The sequence below is a fragment of the Triturus cristatus genome, chromosome 12, assembly GCF_964204655.1.
Source record: "Triturus cristatus chromosome 12, aTriCri1.1, whole genome shotgun sequence".
NCBI classification, from domain to species: Eukaryota; Metazoa; Chordata; class Amphibia; order Caudata; family Salamandridae; genus Triturus; species Triturus cristatus.
In genome coordinates, this window is record NC_140595.1 from 393,411,957 (window position 1) to 393,419,055 (window position 7,099).

Genomic DNA, 7,099 nt, shown 5'->3' on the forward strand with positions numbered 1-7,099 from the left:
AACGAAGATCTAAAGATTGTGGCAAGACTACCATCTCAGGTTTAAAAGGATGGTCAAGATGTAGGATAGACTAGACCAAAGGAGTGGCTTGTGAGATAACAGGGACAGAGCTGTCATGTAGCCAAGTTTTGGTGAGAGAACAGGACCTCCGCATTAAGGGACGAAATTAAGACAAAACTATCAATGCAGTGTTTAGAAAGTGATCTAACGTTTGGCAAGCAACTGAGAGGAGGGCTCCGGCAATGCCTCCTGTCATATTTGGCATGAGGGAGCACCATGACAGAATCTTTTACTGACATACTAGAGGATAATTTTGACATGGGATCACCTAAGGTATATAAAGGTGTTCAATGGCAATATCTGTGCCCTGTATGTGCACTTCTTGGCATTAGGGACACCTGTGGAATATGGAGATGCACCTGTGACAAACTTCTGGCCCTATCACAATGGAGATCGTTATTGACGTACACGCGTTCCAGCTACCAATTTTAGGAAAAAATGGTGTCAGCGTCAGGCTTCATTGGCTTGGCACACAATTAAAGTACTTGAATGTTTTAGGAGGATCTGTTAGGAAGATGTTTCTTTTGACCACATTTATGTGAAAAGTGTGCTTAAAATATACAATTTGACCCTTTTTTATGCAAACGAATTTCAGGGGAAAACACCAGAGCCCTGCTAGAAAAAACTTCTCTCACTTGAATTCTGGGCAATTATTACACCGTACTATTTTCATAGGTCACTAGCCGCTACTTACTATGTGATTTGCCCATCTTGCTTTGTTTACATTTCAAGAAACTGAAATATTCTAGTAACAGTGTGTGCACATCTCCTGCAAAGAATGCAAAAATGACTAGTCTTTCTTGAAAGATTGCATGACTTCAACAAATAGTTGACACAGGAAGCATGCTTTTAGAATCACTTGATCAAGAAAAAAAATATAAAGTAGCAACACCAACATTATGCAATGCGAATTTTGGAACAGATTCTATATCTTATAAACTAAATGGTTATTAGTTACACAATATTTTATAAACACAAGATTGTTGGTAGGTTTGTTTTCAAACTTACTTAATCAATATTCTATCAATCGTTTGGAATAGGTCTGTTCCCCTCTAGTTAGTTGCACCCCTTTCAATCCTCACTCCTGTTTACAAGCCATGATGTGTTGTCTAAAGATAGCTAGACATTTCCAATGTGGATACCCTAGTCCAAACTGCAGTCATACCTCCCCCATCTTATTGTTAACTCTCACGACTGATTCATCCTACTGCCTGTAGGCAGAGACGCACAATGCAGAGCTGGAGAGAGCTTCTTCTGAGATCATTGTTTTAAAGCTCTTTGGCATTAGACAGGCAAATGGCTGCACATGTCCACTATCGCTCACAGATACAGAGACACATGGATAGATATAAACAGAAACAAACACATGGCACTTTTAGATGTGCTCCACCTCTGAGGCATTTCAGTCAGGAAGCCAGTGATTGACTCAGGAGGAAATTTAAACCAAGGGCATTGATGTAAACTAACTAAGCTACCACTGATGCAAGTCCTGAAGGCAGTTAATGCAGAGGTCAGAGATGGAGATGCCTGACCCTGAGATCACTAATGAAGGAAACTCACATAGAGGACACTAAGGCTTCAGCCTTAAGGAGCCCAACCTGAAGACACAACTGGAGACCTCTTACCTCAAATAAGGGTGGTGGTGGGGATTGGTACACATATAGGAAATATCTCACTGTTAGGGCACTACTGGTGAACACTGCACGAGGAAGCTCTTTGGGGGTACTGATGGAAGAGGATGACCCAGAATAATGCTGGTAAAAACTCAAAGCAGGCCCAAGAAACTCAAATGGTACCCACTAGGGCAAGTTTTGCAGGACAATTCAGGCAAAAGGCACTGCTGGAAGGAGCCGCCAACAAAGACACTGATGCATATTTCTAACTGTGGATCCTTTTGGAGACACCTCACACAGCGGCATCACTAGATCACTAGGGGAGAGCCACGGAGGGGACCCTACTGGAGCACTCTCAGACTGAAGGCAGTAATGGGGGAAACTCAAACAGAGGGCAGTAAGGGAGACAGTTCAAACAGAAGGGGCAACTTGAGTAAGCTCACAGAATTGGCACTGATGTGAGATGTTTGCTGAGATGAAACTTCTGAATGATATTCTCATGGATGGCAATTTGTGAAGAAACTCAGCCATAGGGTGTGGCAGGAAGAAGCTCACAGAACGTGCACTACTGCGGGGAGTTCATAGAAAGCGTTGCAGGATGAAAGTGGCACTGAGATCAGTGCTGAGGAAATCACACAGGGAGGCACTGTTAGAGGATGCCAGGGCACGACTGGGTGTTGGCATAGTAAGGACTCTGAAGCATAAAATGTCTCACTGAAACAGCTTTCCTGTAGTATGTGGGGAGAGTTTTTTACATGAAATATATTCTTTGGGAGAAAAGTCATTTAAGATACTAGCAAAATATTTTTTGCAGTATATCCGGAAAATGTGGCATTTTAGAAGGTAAAACATCTGATTTCGCCCACCATTATTATAAGGCAGAGGGCGTAGCTAGGTGGGATTCAGAAAGTGTGTTAGGTATAGGTCACGAAAGGGGGACATGATACAGGTATCATGGCGAACCCAATGGGTCAGATTGAGTCAGTCTAAAGTTCCTGAAAAATAAAGGTGAGGAGTTGTTGCGCAGAGGGCCAGAGGACCCTCCACCCTAGCGCCTTGAGACCCTCATGGGTGAGTAGTTACGCTTTACCGACCCTGATTGATTGATTGATTGATTGATTGAGGATGAAGGGAATTGGAGCGGGATATTAGGCAGAGATCAAGATATAGGATTCCATTGGAAATCATAGGATAAAGACAAGCTGGCTCATGGTGGTGAGCCCATCATATTCCAGAGGGACTGCTGATGGAAGATTGGTCAAGTAAGGGAAAGAGAGAACCACCCTTAGAACAAAAAAACGCAACATGGAGCAGCACTTCCGGAATCAAATGAAAAGGATGTCCGTTTAGGGTGCAAACATAACAAACAAAGCAGTTTAAAGGATATTTGTTCAGTTGAAAAGAAAGCTACTTTCCAGGTGCAACCTTTCAACTTCTCTTCTCCCATGTGGATTCGTTCAGTCAGTGAATGAGGCACGGGAAGAAAAAGCAGCCAGTACAATAGATCCCCACAGGGGCTTAACACAGGCCCCCCTCATCCCCTGCAGTGTGGGGGGGGCAAGCTCCAGGGGACCCCCTCAGCACTGCACTTTGGCCAGGGAGCTCCTGATAAGAGTCCGGAGGGGGCCCCTCCACGTACCTTGTGGGGGGGCCCCTCAATTATCGTTACGCCACTGGATCCCCATGAATACACTGAACCCTAAATCGATGACCTTGTAGTATAAAATAAAAGATATACAAGGAAAACGCCCCCTCCTCCCACACCTTGAGAAACACCAGCACTTCAGGGCTGGATACCCGGGAAGAGCTGGTGTTTTAGTTGTGCATATCCTAGAGGAATTCATGCGCTGAACACGACTCCTTGTTGATCACCATCCCTTGATGGAATAAACAATGAATATACTGTCTGTGCCATCATGCCCTCAGCACCTAAATGCCTGCACCCACGTGTGCCAGCGTCTGTACTGTTCACACTTCAAAACAACACAAACTGTATTAAAAAAAAGAGAGCACCTTTTGGCCAATCATCACTACCTTATAAAGCCCAAAACATCAAAGGGGGCATTCAAGAGCCAGATGCTCTGGGTGCAGGGCCTCCGGAATTATGCAATTGTGGGGCCATGCTGATTTTCACCTAATAATGGATTTGCCACGTTTGCCACATATTTCATCATCTGCTGCATAATCTGCAGATTTTGACAAACACATTTTTGCTCTTAGCTCAAACCGTTCAAAAGTTAACAAAATGACACGTTGCTGTGCAGTGGAAGGCTCTTTGCCAAGGTTGACAGGTCACATTCCTGTGGATTTTTGCTGTATTTGGGTGTTAACCTGGTACTAACGAGATTCAATCAATGCCCAGACAGTCTTAACAAGTGCATAAAAGACAAAATAATGAAGTAATAGTAGCACAAAATCTGCGGCATTAAACCGCATAATTTGCCTTTTTTCGTACAGAATAATTTACTCAACCCTGCCGCATAATTTGGCCCTCCCATGCCGCATAATTCCAGTGGCCCTGCCTTTGTGTGAGAGTCACCCTTGAATTAAGCACATCAAATTAAGATCAAGGGGGGCAACAACTCTGGTGTAAAGATTTATACCTTAAAATTGCTTCCCAGACCTTTAATTTATTGATGTTAAAATGATTGCTACTGTACACCTGTGCTTTATAAACACGTGACTACATTCAAAGAAAGGATGTGATTTAAACCCACTAAGCTCCCAGGCCGAGGCATGAAGTAAAGTTTTATTTTTTTCAGTGTGAGTACATACTGTAACATTTTTAGTATGGCAATTCTGATGTCATATTGTCTCTGTTCAAGCGCCAACTTTGTCACAAGCTTTACTGTAGCTGAAAACACTAGCTTGGCAAGGATGCCATGGACCCTGTTGCAAGCAAGGAAATAGGCCATTTGTCTGCTGTTGGGGTAACAAAATGCAGTACTTTCAGGGTTCAAACGGGCCCCGGTGCCACTGCACCTGCTGCTAAACCACTTTCTACACACATCTTTTGAGAATGTCATTTTTTCGTACGTTTTTTTCACATTCAATATGACTGGCGGCTAAAGAGCTATTAAAAAATTACAATGAAGCTGGCTAAGACAAACAGGACACGTGCACTTTGTTAACTCACACACCGGGCTTAAGACGTCTCCCGTGTGAAGGTAGTTGAATGCTGACCAGAGAAGACAAGAGTCAGAGCGCAGTCCGCCAGTGCAAACCTGTGAAATGTTGCTCGCTCATCGGTGGGTTCGTGTTAAGCACACAATGTGTGATTGTTCGCGCATGCGCCTCCGCACGTGGCCAGGCTTGGCGTTCGCTTTCTCTTCCTGTTACTCGTACGCAGGGCTTTCTTTCCACAAGCACGGAACATGCATTGTGTTAGCGAGATTTTAACTCGAAGATATTCTGTCCAAAGCGCCTGACTACTTTTACAGGAGCGCTCGTGTTTTTTAGTTGCACTCAGTGTGGGTCTGCAGGACAATCAGGTGTCTTTGTTGGCAGAAAGAAGCGTTAAAGCAGTGTTACATGTTGTTCCCAGACACGTGCGTAATTCTGCTATTGTTTTGTTTTACAAACACAAATCTCCGTTTGCTGTGTCTGGTCTCTGAACTCGTGTGACCGGCATGCACCGCTTGTGTTGCTCTGTCTGCCGTGGACCGGCCTCTTTGTTCGGGCTCACCAACACGCAGCGCTTTTTCACCCTCGGATCACAGGTTGCATGTTTAGGTCTCGCCTGAGCCAGCGCATGCGCTGGTCTGGCGAGACTTATTGAGAGGGCTCCAAAAAGTGCTACCAGGCCAGCCTAGAGCTACAGTGCATGTGCACGGGCGCGCGCGCCTCGCTTTACCGCGATTACTTTTACTTTTGCGGCCGCAAGGCCGCTTTGATGTTTGATCGTGATCGCGATCACTTTCACTTTCGCGGCCGCATGGCCACTTTGCATAGCCAATAGGTCTCGCTTTTGGGAACTTATAGGTATTTAGTTATGCAACTGTTGCATGGCTAAACACTTATAAGGTCCCAAAGGCAAGACCTATTGGCTATGCCAATGCTTGTTTTCATTTTCTCACTAGGCAGGACAGGCTCCTAATGCCACTGTATCTTTCAAAAAGTTTATTTACCTGTTAGAAATACAACCAACTTAACTGTGAAAAGAGGTTTGTGAAGTTGCTTATTTCTTCATTATATTACATGAAGTCAGTGGCGGTTTATGCGTGAGGGCGTCGGGGCTCCGCCCCCTTTACTTTCACCCCCTGGGTTGGTTACTACAAAAATAAAACCAAATTCAAATAATCAGTAAAAAAATTAAATAAATTACACACACCTCTTCTTGCTTGGGGCCAGTCCGGGGCTGTTGTTGCTGCGACCAGCAGTGATCACGAGTGTCATGTCATGTGACCCTGGCTGCCAAGCCTATGCATTCCATTTTGGCCCCGAGTCTTCTTTGCCGGGCTGACGAGCTCACAGCCCTGAGGCCTGTGAGGTCATCAGCTCGGCAAAAACATAACCTCAGGCAGCAGTCTCCACCCCCTAATGACGTGTGACTACAGTTAGCCCCGGGCGCTTCAGGCTCAAGCCCTGTATCGCCAGGGGCTTCACGTCAGTCAGGGAGTGGAGAGGATGACATCCCACCCTTTCCCAACACGTCACAGGGAGGTGGGTGCTGCCCTCTGACAAGCTGGGAAAGGCGTAGTAGAGGCTGCAGGTGGGAAGTCGAGTTTGCGCAGTTTGTCATCTGGACGCTTGAATACTAACTGCGCAGACTCGAGGTGTCTGCTTCCCGCGCTGCTGGTGCAGGGTTGTGTGAATGGCTGCCATCATTCATTTGCAGCTCCGGTGTTTCAGTGGGAGGCTCTGACCACCCTTTGTCATGGCGCACCTCTCTGTCCATGTCCTACCTCACACCTGTTATGTGCACCTTTTCTCTCCATCCAAGTCCCTTCCCAGGGTCTCCTCCGGCCCCCGACTCTGTGCTCATGAGTGCTGCAGTAAGAAGTCCGACTCGACTCCGCAGCTGACGAAATCCTCAGTCTTCTACCTGCGTTAGGGAAAGCTGACAGGAACGCTCCAGAAAGTTCTTTTCAATCTAACACACTCCCAGCTTGGCACAAGCAGTCTAACAACTGTGCCAAGGTGGACAAAGAGGGCCAGTTGACCCGTAATCAGGTGAGACAATCCTTAAGTGTGACTTTGTTCTCTGTTGCAGATAATTAGTAAAACTTTGTTTTGGTTAGTTTGGCGGGAACTTAATGAGCTGTAATTATCTTCCGCTTTGCACAGCTGGTATCAGGGACCTGACTTCAGCCCTTCAGCTAACTAGCTGCTCCAGAGGGCTCCGAGGGCAGGGTGTATGCAAGGGGGAGGCCAGCACGGTTGCTACATACCCAGTGCTGTGAGCCGTGTGTATTTGAAGGGATGTA